Here is an 18120-nt window from a genome sequence, read left to right as displayed (position 1 = left end):
GCCACTCCATATGTGGTGTAACCTGACTGCCCTCTGTGCAAAGTGACCCCTTCCCCCACTGGCCCTGTGTACAGAGACTCCTTGTGGGCTCTGACTCTTTGTCTCCTTGTATTGTCTGACCCCTGACCTCACTAACCCTGTTTCAAATGACCCCTGACCCACTGACCCAGTATAAAGGGTGATAACTGTTTAACATGGAATCAGTCCTGAAGTTGTTGACAGATTTGTGCCCGTGTTTCTGTCCTTTAGAAAGATGTAGGACGTGAGTCCGTTTCCAGTTCGACAGAGAAACAAGTGAGTTAGTTCAGATAGTCATCTCTCTCCTCTCACCCTGTGGACTCGTAACCCTGACCCAACTCACCCCATGTATACGGTTTCTCTGTGGAGCTGACAGAATGTCACTGTGGTTCACCAGCGCAATCTTGAAGGAATCTGATCCCACCAGTCCTGTGTATGCGGTAACCCCCTGGCCCCGCCCACCCTGTGTACACTGCGACCCCTGACCCCTGTCCCTGCTCACCAGGCGCTTCTGACCCCACGTACACAATGTCCGCATACGGGTGATCATCAGCACTGTCTGTCCCCCTAAACCCTCTCTCCCCTCCACCCCCACTCACTTCTCCCTCTCCTCCACCCCCACTCACTTCTCCCTCTCCTCCACCCCCACTCACTTCTCCCTCTGTGTTTCTGTTTTAGGATTTTACCAGACAAGTAAGAATGCTGAAGTTAACAGGGAAACAAGTGAGTTAGTTCCCCGTGTAAGAGAGAAGTGCAGTCACCCATGTCCCCGTGTACTGAGTAACCCCTGAGCTCAAGTAGAGAGTGATTCTGACCATGTGTAATGTGATCCCCTGCCATTGTACACAGTAACCCGTGACCGCCAACCCTGTGTACAAGGTGACATCTGACCTCACCGTGCCTGAGCACAGGGTGATCAATGCTCCCCATTGACACAGTTTTCAGTGACCCCTGACTCATTGACCCAGTTTGAAAGGTGATATTGGGTTAATGTGGATGCTCCTTTCACCTGGTGCAGGCAACGATCCCAGGACTTGAGATCAGTTTGGAATTGCACTGGGAACACAGAAGAGTTCAGCACAGGAATTGGTCCTGTGCCAAACAGTGTCTGAAATTAAACCAGATCTCTTCTGCCTGGATGAGATCCCTCATTTCCTGCAGATACAAATGTCCATCTAACAGCCTCTTGAACATCATTATCATACCTGCCACTCTCCCAGTAGCCTGTTTCAGGCATCCACCAGTCTCTGTGTAAAACAAACCTGGCCCACATCTTTCCCTTTGCCACTGTAAGTATGTGTTCCATGCTATTAGACATTCCTACCCTATCTGTGACTCTCATAATTTTATAAACTTCCACCTCGTCTTCCCTCAGCCTCTGTTGCTTTAGGGAAAACTACTTGACAGAGCAAATATCCCTCGGGTTATTGACAGATTTCTCCGTGTTTCTGTGCTTTAGGAAGTTGTAGGACGTGATTCAGTATCCACACCAACACAGAAACAAGTGAGTTAGTTCAGATAGTTGTCATCCCTTCACCCTGTGCACAGTAACCTCTGACCCTTCTCAACCTGTGTACACCGTGACCGCTGACTGCGCTCACCCTGTGTACACCGTGATCCCTGACTCCGCTCACCCTGTGTACACCGTGACCCCTGACTCCGCTCACCCTGTGTACACAGTGACCCCTGACTCCGCTCACCCTGTGTACACCGTCAGCCCTGACTCCGCTCACCCTGTTTACACTGTGACCCCTGACTCCGCTCACCCTGTGTACACCGTGACCCCTGACTCCGCTCACACTGTATACACCGTGATCCCTGTCTCCGCTCACACTGTGTACACCGTGACCCCTGACTCCGCTCACCCTGTGTACACCGTGATCCCTGAATCCGCTCACCCTGTGTACACCGTGACCCCTGACTCCGCTCACACTGTGACCCCTGACTCCGCTCACACTGTGACCCCTGACTCCGCGCTCACACTGTGACCCCTGACTCCGCTCACCCTGTGTACACCGTGATCCCTGACTCCGCTCACCCTGTGTACACCGTGACCCCTAACTCGGCTCACACTGTGTACACCTTGAGCCCTGACCCCTGTCCCTGCTCACCAGGCGCTTCTGACCCCACGTACACAATGTCCGCATACGGGCGATCATCAGCACTGTCTGTCCCCCTAAACCCTCTCTCCCCTCCACCACCACTCACTTCTCCCTCTCCTCCACCCCCACTCACTTCTCCCTCTGTGTTTCTGTTTTAGGATCTTACCAGACAAGTAAGAATGCTGAAGTTAACAGGGAAACAAGTGAGTTAGTTCCCCGTGTAAGAGAGAAGTGCAGTCACCCATGTCCCTGTGTACTGAGTAACCCCTGAGCTCAAGTAGAGAGTGATTTTGACCGTGTGTAATGTGATCCCCTGCCATTGTACACAGTAACCCGTGACCCCCAACCCTGTGTACAAGGTGACATCTGACCTCACCATGCCTGAGCACAGGGTGACCAATGCTCCCCATTGACACAGTTTTCAGTGACCCCTGACTCATTGACCCAGTTTGAAAGGTGATATTGGGTTAATGTGGATGCTCCTTTCACCTGGTGCAGGCAACGATCCCAGGACTTGAGATCAGTTTGGAATTGCACTGGGAACACAGAAGAGTTCAGCACAGGAATTGGTCCTGTGCCAAACAGTGTCTGAAATTAAACCAGATCTCTTCTGCCTGGATGAGATCCCTCATTTCCTGCAGATACAAATGTCCATCTAACAGCCTCTTGAACATCATTATCATACCTGCCACTCTCCCAGTAGCCTGTTTCAGGCATCCACCAGTCTCTGTGTAAAACAAAACCTGGCCCACATCTTTCCCTTTGCCACTGTAAGTATGTGTTCCCTGCTATTAGACATTCCTACCCTATCTGTGACTCTCATAATTTTATAAACTTCCACCTCGTCTTCCCTCAGCCTCTGTTGCTTTAGGGAAAACTACTTGACAGAGCAAATATCCCTCGGGTTATTGACAGATTTCTCCGTGTTTCTGTGCTTTAGGAAGTTGTAGGACGTGATTCAGTATCCACACCAACACAGAAACAAGTGAGTTAGTTCAGATAGTTGTCATCCCTTCACCCTGTGCACAGTAACCTCTGACCCTTCTCACCCTGTGTACACCGTGACCGCTGTCTGCGCTCACCCTGTGTACACCGTGATCCCTGACTCCGCTCACACTGTGTACACCGTGACCACTGACTGCGCTCACCCTGTGTACACCGTGATCCCTGACTCCGCTCACACTGTATACACCGTGATCCCTGACTCCGCTCACCCTGTGTACACCGTGATCCCTGACTCTGCTCACACTGTATACACCGTGACCCCTGACTCCACTCACCCTGTGTACACCGTGACCCCTGACTCCGCTCACACCGTGTACACCGTGATCCCTGACTCCGCTCACCCTGTGTACACCGTGACCCCTGACTCCGCTCACCCTGTGTACACAGTGACCCCTGACTCCGCTCACCCTGTGTACACCGTCAGCCCTGACTCCGCTCACCCTGTTTACACTGTGACCCCTGACTCCGCTCACCCTGTGTAAACCGTGATCCCTGACTCCGCTCACACTGTGTACACCGTGACCCCTGACTCCGCTCACACTGTGTACGCCATGATCCCTGACTCCGCTCACCCTGTGTACACCGTGACCCCTGACTCCGCTCACCCTGTGTACGCCGTGACCCCTGACTCCGCTCACCCTGTGTACGCCGTGACCCCTGACTCCGCTCACCCTGTGTACGCCGTGACCCCTGACTCCGCTCACCCTGTGTACACCGTGATCCCTGACTCCGCTCACCCTGTGTACACCGTGATCCCTGACTCCGCTCACATTGTATACACCGTGATCCCTGACTCCACTCACCGTGTACACCGTGACCCCTGACTCCGCTCACACTGTGTACACCGTGACCCCTGACTCCGCTCACCCTGTGTACACCGTGACCCCTGACAGCACTCACACTGTGCACTCTGTGGCCCCTGACCCCACTCACGCCATGACCACTGTCCCCACTCACGCCCTGCACACAGTGACCCTTGACCCCATTCACCCCGTGTACATTGTGATACCTCACAGATGACCACCAGTCACCTCTGACCTTGCTGTGCAGTGGAACCCAGGTTGCTGCGTGATTTCTCACAGACGGCGACCTTGGCACATGGTGGTGCCTAGGGTTCAGGATGTGGCTGTGGGTGGTTACCTCCTCACCTATGTCCTGTACCTTCTCCCCTGGTATAAACCCCCGCTCCGTCTGTGCTTCCCTACATTGTCGATCAGCTGCACAAATTCCCCCTTTCGCTCACTTCTGTGTTTCTGTTTCAGGGTTTTACTAGACAAGCAAGAGTGATGATGTTAACAGGGAAACAAGTGAGTTAGTTCCCTGTGTAGAGAGGAGCAGATCTCACCCACCTGACATACTAAGCTGGGTACAGAGTGACCCTTGGCTCCATTGAATCTATATATATTGACCCCTGCCTTAGTGTACAGTGACCCCTTCTCACTGTCCCAATGGACAGTGTGACCCCTGACCTCATGCCCCCCGAAGTACTGACCCCATGTACAGAGTAAACCCTGACCTCACGTACACTGACTTATGACCCTACGTAGTTACTCTGACCCTGTGCGTTGAGTGACCCATTCTTACTGAATCCAGTGACCCCTGCCTGACCCCATCGATAATTCATGTGAAATGACCCCAGTTTGCTCTGTCTCTTTGTACAGTCACCCATGACCTTGAGGTCGTTGACAGATTTGTCTCTGTGTTTCTGTCCTTCAGGAAGATGTAGGATGTGATTCAGTGTCCAAGACGACAGCGAACCAAGTGAGTTAGTTCATATAGAGAGAGTCGTCACCCTCCCCACTCACCCAGTGCACACCATGACCCCAACCCAATTCACCCCGTGTACATTGTGAGCCCTGAGTCCGATCACCCTGACTACACCATGACTCGTGACCTCACTATCCGTGTGTACACCATGACTCATGGGGTCATACACTCAGTGGCCACTTTATTAGGTACACCTCTCCACCTGCTTGTTAATGCAAATATCTAAACAACTAATCATGTGGCACCGACTCATTGTATAAAAGCATACAGACATGGTCAAGAGATTCAGTTGTTAATCAGGCCAAAAGAAATGTGATCTAAGTGATTGACCATGGAATGATTGTGGTTTCAGTATTTCAGAAACTACAAATCTCCTGGGATTTTCACACAACAGTCTCTAGAGTTCACAGAGAATGGTGTGAGAAACGACAAAACATGCAGCAAGCAGCAGTTCTGTGGGCAGAAATGCCTTCTTAATGAGGGAGATCAGAGGAGGATGGCCGGACTGGTTCAAGCTGAGAGGAAGGCAACAGTAACTCAAATAACTACACATTGTAACAGTGGTGTGCAGAAGAGCATCTCTGAACACACATCACATTGAACCCTGAAGTGGATGGGCTATGGCAGCAGATGACCACGAGCATACACCCAGTGGCCACTTTGATGGGTGCAGGAGGTACCTAATAAAGTGGCCACTGAGTGTAGAGTCATACTGCATGGGAACAGGCCCTTCGGCCCATCTCATCCATGTTAACTCTGTTGCCCAGTGAGGCTAGTCCCACCTGCCTGTGTTTGGCCCGTAGCCCTCTACACCATCAATGGCCATGTATGTATCTAGGTGGCTTTTAAGTGTTGCTAATGTGTCCACCTGAACCACTATTTCTGGCAGGTCATTCCAAATACACACCACTCTTTGTGTGAAGAATCTTCCTTCTCCTGATGTCTGCTTTAAATCTCTTGTTTCTAGCTTTCACCCTTTCTGTGCCCCACTTCCTCTTATATACCTCTATCAGGCCACCCCTCAGTTTCCTGTATTCCAGAAAATAAAGTCCTAGTTTACTCAACATCTCCCTTGGAACTCAGGCAACATCCTAGTAAATCTTTTCTGCACAGTTTCTAGTATAATAACAACTTTCCTGTAGCAGGGTGATCAAATCTGCACACGATACTACTGGTCCGGTCTCACTAACGTCTTGTACTACTTCAACACAATGGTCCAACTCCTGTACTCGGTGCCCAGTTGGATTCTGACATTTTTACGATTGGGGAGTCGAGAATGAGGCTTAAAACTTGTATGGCTTACTAAAACGATCGTAAGCAGCAGGAGCAAAGGAAACGAGGGAAAAGGAAAGATGGCGAAGAGCAAAAGCAAAGCCTAGTGGCAGGGGTAAGAGCAAAGAGAATAAAGCAAAGGAGAATTAACTAATGTGCTCTGGTCCTCTTGTATCAGACTGCTGAGAATACACACACTCCATTGCTTGGATTAACCAATAAGATAGCCCTTATTCAAGTAATGTGACACTTGTCACTGAAACGAAGGTGCAACCACTAAAAAAACACTATATACAATTGCATGTATTTAGGTAATTATGTAAAGGTACAAACAAGCACAAGGAAGTTAAAATACCAGTTGATAACAATTCCACCGCCCAATCCAACAGCCCTGACTTAAGAAGGTCAATTTGCCAAGTATCCTGTCTACCTGTGACACCACTTTCAGTGAAACTACGTACTTGTTCTCCTTGGTGTCTCTGTTCCTCAACACTCCACAGGCTTTGACCATTTTCTGGGTTGACTTCATTAAATGCAACACCTCACACTTGTCTGACTTAAAAGTCTTTTGCCAAACTCTGGCCCACTTAACCAGCTGATCAAAGTCCCTGTGTAATTAGATGACCTTCCTCACTGAATGCAATACCACCTATTTTAGTATCACTTGCAAACTTACTAATCATGCATTATGCATTCACAATAAAAATTACAAGCAGCAATGGTCCCAGCACTGACCTCTGTGATACTTCACTAGTCATAGGTCTCCGATTCAAGAAACAATCCTCTGCTTCTTACCATCAAGTCACTTATGAATCCAGTTAGTTATCTCTCCCTGGATCCCATGCAATTTTGCCTTCTAGACAAGCATGCCAAGTGGTATCTTGTTAAAAGGCTATGCTAAAGTTCATATAGATAATGCCACTACCCTACCCTCATCCATTCTCTTGGTTATCTCAAAGTTAGAACAGCAGGGTACGGGTCATTTGGCCCCACAATTTCATGCAGTCAACAATGCCTACCTCTTCAAAAATCTTCAAGGTATCTTTCAGGTATTAGTTCCCACACACAGATCTTTGCTGACTATCTCTAATTTGACCTTGTCTGTCCAAATGTTGATGTATTTTTCCCTTCCGGTAACTTACCCATCACTGATGTCTGGTTCACTGGATTCCTTAAATGCCAATACAATGGGTAATGTTACCCACTTTCCAGTATTCCAGAACTTCACTATGGCTAAAGATAAACAAGGATATCTGCAGTTTCTTCCCCAGCTTTCTGTTGGTCAAAGTCACCAGAGAGACACTGAAGCTGGTGATACCACGAGCAGCCATTCTCATGGAGACCCTCTTGGTAGAGACTCTGAATCCCAGAAGTACTTCACAAGTTTATACCCTTAAGTTCAAAGTTAACAATAGGTAATTCAATACAATTTCAATAGTTACCATGACATTCTTTACTTCAATACTTTGGGTTAACAAATGGTTCCTTTTGAGGTACATAATTACAGTGGAAGCAGTTTGTAATTGATATGACACCTCTGAAGTTCAAACACCTTTGTTGGGAGGAAATAATTGGCACAGTTATTCTAAAAAGTTCTCACAGCAGAGAGCCAGCCAGCCTAAGTTAATGTTGTCAGGGCAGTCTCTGAGTACACAAACTATTGATTACTTATACTTGTGGCCATCTTATGCTAAGTGACAACACCAGTCTGGTCCACCAGCTTGAATGCTGTCACAATGGTGCAAATAACATGGCTCATACTTTATTAACACTATCCCATTGACTCATGCATCAGCCCAATGATATGTAATCTCAGCCCGTGGGCCATTTTACAGGCATTAAACTGAAGTTAAATTACAATAAGAGCTGAAGAGTAGTTCTTGTTTGAATTGGTATCTGCTATATTCACATAACTCCAGAATAATACTTCCAAGAAGGTCCAAGGATTTATCAACTTTAAGACCAACATTATCTTCTCCCAGGTGATTTATTTGAGGCACAGGATATCATAACTCATTTTCTTCATTTTTTTTGTATCCATTATGTTGTTCACTGTAAAAACTGGTGAGAAATATTCACAAAGTCTGGCTTGTCTCCTGAGGCTCCACACATCTATTGATCTCTTAGGTGACGTACTCTCTCCCTGGCCAACCTTTTGTTTTTAAAATACCAATAGAATTCCCTGGGATTGTCAGGAGAGCCTGTCCAATCTGTTATTATAGTTGAAATACTCTAATCCAGGCAGCATCTAAACATGCAATCCAGCTACTTCCTGGCATTTAAGGTCTTGTACCCCAAGGTCCCTCTTCATCAACACTTCCAAGAGTGCTATCATTGTATGTCTACGCCCTATCCTTGTTTGGCCCCTACCAAAGTGCATCACCTCACACTTGCCAGGATTAAATTCCATCACCCATGATGCACCCAACTTGCAAATTTGATCTATATCCTGCTGTAGTTATGGACAACCTTCCTCACTAACCAAGGCACCACCAGGTGACCCATCACACTGATGACAGTGCCTACAGAGTTACCACTGACCCCAGTGACCCTGTTTCCGTGCACCACTGACCCATTGAGGGTGATATCGGGTTAATGCGGATACTCCTTGCACCCAGTTCGGCGAACAATCCTGGGATCCGAGCTTAATTGGGAGTTACATCAGGAACTGACCCTGAGGTTGTTGACAGATTTGTCTCTTTTTCTGTACTTTAGGAGCGTGTAAGATGTAAGTCAGAGTCCAGGTCAGCAGAGAAACAAGTGAGTTAGTTTGTATAGAGAATCCTCACTCCCGTTCACCCAGTGTACACTCTGACCCCATTCTCCACATGTACACAGACACCTTAGAACCTACTGAGTCTGTGTACACCTTGTCCCCTGACCCCTCTCTTCCCATGAACACAGTGGTCTTTAACCCCACTCAGTGTACGCAGTGACCCCTGACCAACTTTCCTCTGTATGTTGTGACCCCTGAACCTCCACACTATGTATGCAGGAAGTGCTGACCCCATTCACCCCATGTACTATATATAATGAACTCTGACCCCTCGTGCCCTGTGTACACAGTGAACTCTGATCCCATACCTGCCCTGTAGTGACCCCTGATGTTATTTATCCTGTATCCACAGTCACCCCGATCTCAATCTGTATATACCATGATGCCTGACCCATTTTCCTGTGTACATCATTATCCCTGACTTCATTCACCCTGGTGACCCCTGACAGAAGAGCACCAGTCACCTCTGACCTTGCTGTGGATGGGGAGCCAGGGTGTTTTGGGACATTCCACAGATCCGAAATGGATACTGGGGTGGTGCCCGGGGTTCAAGGTGCTGCTGTGAGTGGGCACCCCTACTCCCAGTGTCTTGGGATCCCTCCTCTAGTATAATTCCTGCTCTGTGTGTGCTTTTCCCATACGATCAATCAGCAGCATTGACTTCCCCTTCCGCTCACCTCTCCCTCTGTGTTTCTTTTTTAGGGTCCTGTCAGACGGGCAACAGTAATAAAGTTAGCAGGAAGACAAGTGAGTTAGTTCCCCGTGTGAAGAGAGGAGCAGGATCTCACCCACCCTCTGTACAGTGACCCCTGACCCTATTGACCCTGTGTACAGAGTGACCCTGGACCCTCTAACCTGTGTACAGACTGACTCCTGACCCACTAACCTGTGTACAGAGTGATTCTTGACTCTATTGATGCTGTATCTAGTGACCTCTGACCTGGTGTGCAGTGACCCCTGTCCCACCGACCCTGTGAACAGTGTGACCCCTGACCTACAGACCTTGTGCATAGAGTGCCCCAACTTACTGGCCCCATGTAAACATTGACCTCAAGTACACTAACCCTTGACCCTATGTACAGATATTCCAACCCTGTGTGCTGAGTGACCCCTGGCCCCACTGACTGAGTCCTATGACCCCTAACCCCACTGACACCGTGTATAAATTGACTTGACTCCTATTTCCTTTGTTTCTTTGTACAATGACCAATGGCCCTGAGATTGTTTCTGTGTTTCTGTCCTTCAGGAAGATGAAGGACGTGAGGTAATGTCCAGGCCGAAAGAGAAACAAGTGAGTTAGTTCAGATAGAGTAGTAATCCCCACTCTTCACGTTACAACCTCTCCTTGTAACTCAGGCAAAATCCCATTGAATCTTTTCTACACTGTTTCTAGTTTAATAATTTTCCTTTAACAAGGCATTCAAAACTGTACATAATACTCCAAGAGCAGCCTTCACCGATGTCTTGTACAAGTAGAACCTTCTTCACCATCCTGTCGACTCTGACACCACTGGTCAGTGAACTTACACACTTGTCCTCCAAGGTGTCTCTGTTAATCAACACTCCTTGATTTGGTTAAATGCAACACTTCATACTTAACTGAATTGAAAGTCAAACCTCGACGCTCTTAGTCAGCTGTTCAAAATCCCCCTGTAACATTTGACAACCTTTTTCACTGAACACAATGCCACCTATTTTAGTATAATCCATAAGCTCATTAACCAGGGATTGTAAATTAATGTTCAGATCCTTTTTATAAATTACAAACAGCACTAACCCCAGTGACATACATCTTACAAATCCAATTAGTTATTTCTCACTGAATCCCATGTAATTTAACTGCCCAAAATTGAGAGGTATCTTGACTAAGGGCAACTGAGGGAGAAGAATGGTGGTTACACCATTTTCCGAAAAGAGAAGGCAGCTGATGAGCCTAGGATCCATTGTGTTTGGTTTGCAATAAAGAACCAGCTTGTCAGTCAACTCTCTGAACTTCCCATGGGAATCAGTGAACATCTCTGTTGACTGCTGGCCAACAACCAGTTGGCAACCGTCGTGAGTGTTTATGCACCAACTCTGGACTCGTGGGTATGAAAAAGCAGTCTTTTGCAGTTGCCTAGACACAACACTGTCAAGCATCCCCGAGGAGGATAAGATGATTCTTTTGGGAGACTTCATTGCCAGGGTTGGTTGGGACTTCAACCTTTAGAAGGATACCATAGGAAAGGGAGGCATTTGGCTACATTCACTCAAATGGAGTATTACTTCTCACAATATGTGCAGAGCACAATCATCATCTCCAACACTTTTGCACCAGAAACCAAATTCAAGGCATCTTGGCAGCAGCCATGATCTAAACAGTGACATCTCACTGACTGTGTCATTGTCCGAGCTAGAGATATGAATACCACAAGGGCTGTGATTGGCACAGATGATTGTTGGACAGATCATCTCCTGATCCTCTCCACTGTGTCCATCAGACTCATGAGGAAGAGGAGGTTTCATAAGAAGCAGACCAGTCCAAGGCTAAAACACGAGAACCTGCTTGGCACTGCCACCCAGCAGCATCTTCAGGCTTTGTTTGTGGGAAGTTTCCATCAGAAATATTCAGAGGATGTTGAAGAGCTCTGGAATCTGCTTAAATCCACCCATCTTCGATACCTGCAAAAACAGCCTTGGGTACATGTTCAGAAAACATCAGGATTGGTCTGATGATAACAGCAGACAGACCTCAATATGAGGTGTCACTCTGGAAGACACAATACAGGACTACTTGCATGCCAAACACCATAAGCAGCAAGTGATAGACAGAGCTAAGTGGTCTCACAACCAACGAGTCCTACCTAAGCTCTGTAGTCCAGCCACATTGAGCTATGAACGATGGTGAACAATCACACAACTCGCTGGAGGAGGAGGCTCCACAAATATCCTCATCCTCAATGATAGAGGAGCCCAGCACAGCTGTGCAAAAGATGAGGCCGAGGCATTTGCAACAATCTTCAGTCAGAAGTGTCGAGTAGATGATCCAGCTCGGCCTCCTCAGAATTCCCCAGCATCCCAGATGTCAGAATGCAGCCAATCCGATTCCCTCCACGTGATATCAAGAAACAGCTGAAAGCACTGGATACTGCGAAGGCTATGAGCCCAGACAAAATCCCGGCAATAGTTCTGAAGGCTTGTGCTCTAAAACTTGCCACACCACCAGCCAAGCTGTTCCAGAACAGCTACAACACCAGCATCTACCCGGCAATGTGAGAAATTGCCCAATTATGTCCTGGACACAATAAACAGGACGTCCAACCCAGCCAGTTACTCCCTGTCAGCCTACTGTCAATCATCAGCAAAGTAGTGGAAGGGGTCATCAATAAAGCTATCGTGCAGCACCTACTCAGCAATAACCTGCTTATGGATGCCCAGCTCCTGACCTCATCACCTCCTTGGTCCAAACATTACCAGAGGTTGAGGTAAGAGTGATAGCTTTTGACATCAAGGCAACATTTGATCGAGTATAGCATCAAGGTGCCCTACCTAAAATGGAGTCAATGGGAATTAGGGGGAAAATCCTCCACTGGTTGGAATCATACCTGACACAAAGGAAGATGGTTGTGGTGGTTGGAGGTCAATCATCTCATCCTTAGGACATCACTGCAGGAGTTCTTCAGAGATGTGTCCTAGGACCAACTGCCTTCAGCTGCTTTATCAATGACCTTTCTTCTGCCATAAGGTCAGAAGTGGGGATGTTCGCAGATGACTGTACAATGTTCTGCACCATTCGTGACTCCTCAGATAATGAAGCAGTTCATACCCAAATGCACCAGGACCTGGATGATATCCAGGCTTGGGCTGACGTGACAAGTAACACTCGAGCCACACAAGTGCCAGGCAATGACTATCTCCAACAGGAGAGGCTCTAACCATCGTCCCTGACATTCAGTTCCATCACCATCACTGATTACTATCAACATCCTGGGGGTTACCAATGACAGGAAACTGAACTGATCTATCCATATAAACATTGTGGCTACCAGAGCAGGTCAAAGGCTGGGAATCCTGCGATGTGTAACTCACCTCCTGACTCCCCGAAGCCTGTCCACCATCTACAAGGCTCAGGTCTGGAGTGTAATGGAATACTCGCCACTCGCCTGGATGAGTGCAGCTCCATCAACACTCAAGAAGCTTGACACCATCCAGTAGAGGGCAGCTCACTTGATTGGTACCCCTTCCCCAAGCATCCGATCCCTCCACCATCGACAGACAGTTGTAGCAGTGTGTAACAACACACCCAAGTCCCTCCACCATCGACAGACAGTTGTAGCAGTGTGTAACAACACATCCAAGTCCCTCCACCATCGACAGACAGTTGTAGCAGTGTGTAACAACACATCCAAGTCCCTCCACCATCGACAGACAGTTGTAGCAGTGTGTAACAACACATCCAAGTCCCTAAGGCAGCACCTTCCAGACCCACAACCTCTACCACCTAGAAGGACACGAACAGCAGATACCTGGGAACACCACCACTTGGAAATCCCCCTCCACGTTGTTCACCATCCTGACTTGGAAACATATCGCCGTTCCTTCACTGACGCTGGGTCAGAATCATGGAATTCCCTCCCTAACAGCACTGTGGGTGTACCTACAACTCAGGGCCTCAAGGGCAACTGGGGATGGGCAATAAATGCTGGCTTAGCAGGTGACACCCATATTCCGTAAACGAATAATTTTAAAAAACTCTGTGTGCACAGAGACCCCGATCCCAATCATCCCATGTACAGGGTGACCCCCGATCCCAAATAGAGGATCGCCAGTCACCTTTAACCTTGCTGTGAGCATGGACCCCGCATGTTTAAGGACATCACACAGATGGAGACCTGGGCATGGAGTGCTCCTGTAATGGGTGCCAACACACCCAGTATCCTGGGATCCCTCTCCCAGTGTGATCTAAGCTATTTCCGTTTTAGGGTTTTGCTAGACAGGCGACAATGATGAAGTTAGCAGGAAAACAAATGAGTTAGTTTCCCTTGTAAAGTGAGGAGTATGATCCCACCCACCCATCTACGGTAATCTCTGACCTTGTGTACAGAGTGACCCTTGACTCCATTGACCTTGAATAGTGACCCCTGACCCACTGAGCCTGTGTACAGAGTGACTACTGACTCTGTGTATAGAGTGTCCACAGACCACCTAACCCTGAGAAAACAGGGTTTTCTTGGAGAAAAACCTGACCTAGTGTACATTGTCCCCTGAGCCTGTGTATTGCGTGACCTCCGATTTATTGGCCACATGTACAAAGAGTAAACCCTGACCTCATGTACAGTATTGCATAGAATGTAGAACATAGAGCCGTACAGCACAGGAACAGGCTCATCGGCCCACAGTATTGTGCTGAACAAAATAAATTAGTAAACAAATGGCTAACTAAACTAATCTCTTCTGCCTGCACAATATCATTCCATTTCCCTAATTTTCATGTCCCTATCTGAATGTCTCTTACCACTACTCCAGGCAGTGCATTCCAGGCACACTACTCTGTGTGAAAACAAAAACTTGCCCCTCACATCTTATTTGAAATTACCTCCTCTCACCTTAAAATGCATACTCTCTGGTATTAGATATTTTTACCCTGGGGAAAAGATGCTGTCCGTCTACTCTGTTTTTGCTTCTCAAAGTATTATCCCCTCAGCCTCGGCCGCTCCAGAGAAAACAGGTTTGTCTAACGTACCCTCTAATCCAGGCAACATCCTGATGAACCTCTGCACACACTCCAAAGCTTCAACATCCTTCCTATAACGGAGCAACCAGAACTGTATGCAATACTCCTGATGTGGCCTAACTAGAGTTTTATAAAGCTGCAGTGCAACTTCCTGACTTTTGAACTCAGTGCCTCAACTAATAACGGCAAGAATTGTATAAGCCGCCTTAACAACCCTGTCGACCTGTGTAGCCACTTTCAAGGAGCTATGAACCTGCACCCCAAGATCCCTCTGCTCACCAACACTTAATTTGATCTACCAAGGTGATTCACTTCATATTAGACCAAGTTAAACTCAATTTGGTAATTCTCTGCTCAAAGCTGCAACTGATCTAAATCCTGCTGTATTCTTTGGCAATCTTTTACACACTCCTCTACACCACTGGTTTCCGTATCATCTGCAAACGTACTACTCCACCTATCTACGTTTTCATCCAGGTCTTTTATATTCAACACAAACAGCAGAGGTCCCTGTGGAACACCACTAATCACAGACCTCCAGCTAGGTTAAGTCCTTTCGACTACCACTCACTGACTTCTGTGGATGAGCCAGTTCTGAACGTAAAGGGGCCAGTTCACCCTGACCCTACGGACATTTACACTGAGCTTTTGTGCTGAGTGACCACTTGACCCCACTGATCCTGCGAGTAAAATGACCCTGTATCCTTTGTCTCCTTGTACAGTGAACACACGACCCTGAGGTGGCTGACAGGTTTGTCTCTGTGTTTCTGTATTTTAGGAAGATGCAGGACATGAGTCAGTGTCCAGCTCAACAGAGAAACAAGTGGAATGGTTCAGATCTCCTCACTCACTCTGACTCCACTCTTTCTGTGTACACTGTGACGCCTGAACCCAATCTCCTTGTGTACAGTAACCCGATCCCATTCAAAGTGACCCCTTAAGTCCATTCACATTGTGTTCAGTGACCCCTAGCCCTGATAACATCACGTCCATTGTGAACCCTGACCCCACCGTGTGTACACTGTGTCCCCTGACCTCGTTTATTCTGTGTTCACAGTGACCTGACCGCACTTAACCCCTTGTACACAGAGACACCTGACTCCACTTACACTGTTCACACAATGACCCCTGACCCCACTCAACCTGTGTTCGCAGTGACCCCTGATCCTACAGAGAGGACCACCAGTCACCTCTGACCTCGCTGTGTTCCAGTGTAAGCCCTCGTCCTGTTTGTGCTTCCCTACACGCTCGATCTGCGGTACAGACTTCTCCCTCTGCTCACCTCTCCCTCCGTGTTTCTGTTTAGGGTCTTGCCAGACGGAGAACAATGATGTATTCAACAGGGAGAAAAGTGAGTTAGTTCCCTGCGTGAAGAGAGGTTTCCCACCCACGTCGTGTACACTGACCCTTGGCCTCGGGTACCAGGTGAACCCTGACCATGTGTAGAGTGACTCCCCCCCCACCATTCCTGTGTACACAACAACCTCTGACCTCGCATACAGAGTAAACCCTGACCTCACTCACCCTGTGAATAACGTGACCCCTGCCTGACCCTGTTTACAGAATGATACCTGACTCCACTGCTCCTGCGCACCAGTGACCCTCTGTACAGAGACCACTGCCTGCATTTTGCCAGTGTATAGTGACCGCCGCCCGTCCACTGTGACCCTGGTCCGTGTGGAGCTCTCAGTGTTACCACTGTACACTCTGAGCCTGTCGCCTGTTCTTTCTGTCTCTACACATCAGGTTTAATTCAGTTAAGGGTTCCAATGGCAGTCCCCCTCGTCTACTCTCTGACCAAACGTACTGTAAATCTCTGATAATCCAGCGCACTGATGGCTTGAGTGATCATGGACTCACAGATTTTCTGGACTATTGGATATTATGATAGAGTAGCATGATAGCGAAGCATTTAGTACAATGCTTTACAGCGCCTGCAATCATGGTTCGATTCCCATTGCTCTCTGTATGGAGTTTATACATTCTTCCCTTGACCACGTGGGTTTACTCCATTCTAAAGATGCTCCTACATTCCACAGATTTACCAGTTAGGGTCAGTAAGTCATGGGTGGGCTACGTTGGCAACAGAAACATGGCGACACTTGTGGGCTGCACCCAGCACGATCCTCAGACTGTAGATCATTGGTGCAAATAGTGCATTTGACTGGTTGGGTTGAGTTGTTCTCCCACTTGGCAGTTATTTGCAAATGTTATGTCACCATGTGAGAAGACATCGTCAGTGTGCCGTTGAGGGTGGTTTGTCCTCCAAGTGCTTGGCTTTTATATACTTTTCAATCAGCTGATTTGTCATCATTTCAGAAACTCCGTTGTGATATGGAGAGGAAATCTTGTCGCTGTGTGGTGAACTTGGTGCATTGTGATCTGGAAGTTTGCCTGCATCAGCTCTTAAATAGGATCGAAGTCTATGTGTTTGTTTACAGAATTGTCGCAGAAAACCTCGATCCTATTCGTGAGCTAATGCGGGCAAAATTCTAGACCACAATGCACAACGATGATTCCTCACTCGGTGATGAAACGCTTGCAAGGAAATTGTCAAGGTCAGAGAACAACTCAACCCAACCTTCAACCAACCAAGCTACACGTTTTCCGAATTATTCCCAGTGCAGATTGACTGCATGTTTCAATGTACATGTGACCAATAAAGCTCATCCTTAATCTTTAGAGTTTATAAAATTATGCAAGGCATAGACAGGGCAGATGGTCAGAGTGCTTTCTTCCAGGGTGGACATGTCAAATACTAGAGGAAATGGGTTGAGAGTGAGGAGGAGGGAAACATTTAAAAGAGATTTATGAGGCAAGTCTTTTTGTACTCAGCGAGTGGTTGACCCCTATAACAGACGGCCTGGGGAAGTGCTGGAAGCAGATACTATAGCAATGTGTAAGGGACATTTAGTCAGGCAGGGAACAGGGGTATAGGACATGGGCAGGCCGATGGGAATAGTTTGAAATGGACCATGGTCAGCACAGACACAGTGGACCAGACAGCCTGTTCCTGTATTGTAGTGCTCTACGTTTTATGTACTGGTTGAGAAAGAGTGTAAATCTCATTAGTATGGCACATACAGAGTAGTGGGTACAGCTGCCCACACACACAGTCATTCCCAGTGTTGGGGTACAGGCCTCCCTGAACTGCCTCCTGGAAATCCAGAAGGTCAGGCTCAGGCCTGGGTAACGGAGACTGTGGCTCCAGAGCAGGCCCGGTGCTGGAAAGATGTGGAGCAGCTGCAGAGGCCAAAATACAACCAGTTGTGTGTGCTCTGGGTGGTGGAGGTGATTTTTCACTGTTTTAAGAGCAGCACGCACACAAAGTGCTGAAGGAATTCTGCCATGCCCTTCCTGTGTTTCTCCTGCATTTTGTGTGTGTTGCTCTGAATTTCCAGCATCTGCAGAATCTCTTGTGTCTATGTTTCACTGTTTTATTTAGTTTTACTTTAGAGATGCAGCAC

The 18120-nt window shown here is 47.7% G+C and overlaps 1 protein-coding gene across 2 annotated transcripts in view; it reads left to right on the top strand.

Moving 5' to 3' along the window:
• The window catches only part of LOC140734658 (protein-methionine sulfoxide oxidase mical3a-like), a 285450-nt gene that overhangs the window by 135009 nt on the left and 132321 nt on the right, over window positions 1-18120 (top strand). The window lies entirely within an intron of this gene.

The sequence above is a fragment of the Hemitrygon akajei genome, chromosome 10 (assembly GCF_048418815.1).
Source record: "Hemitrygon akajei chromosome 10, sHemAka1.3, whole genome shotgun sequence".
Classification (NCBI taxonomy): Eukaryota; Metazoa; Chordata; class Chondrichthyes; order Myliobatiformes; family Dasyatidae; genus Hemitrygon; species Hemitrygon akajei.
Note: the sequence above shows the minus strand (reverse complement) of the source record. Positions and strands in the feature narration are given on the sequence as shown.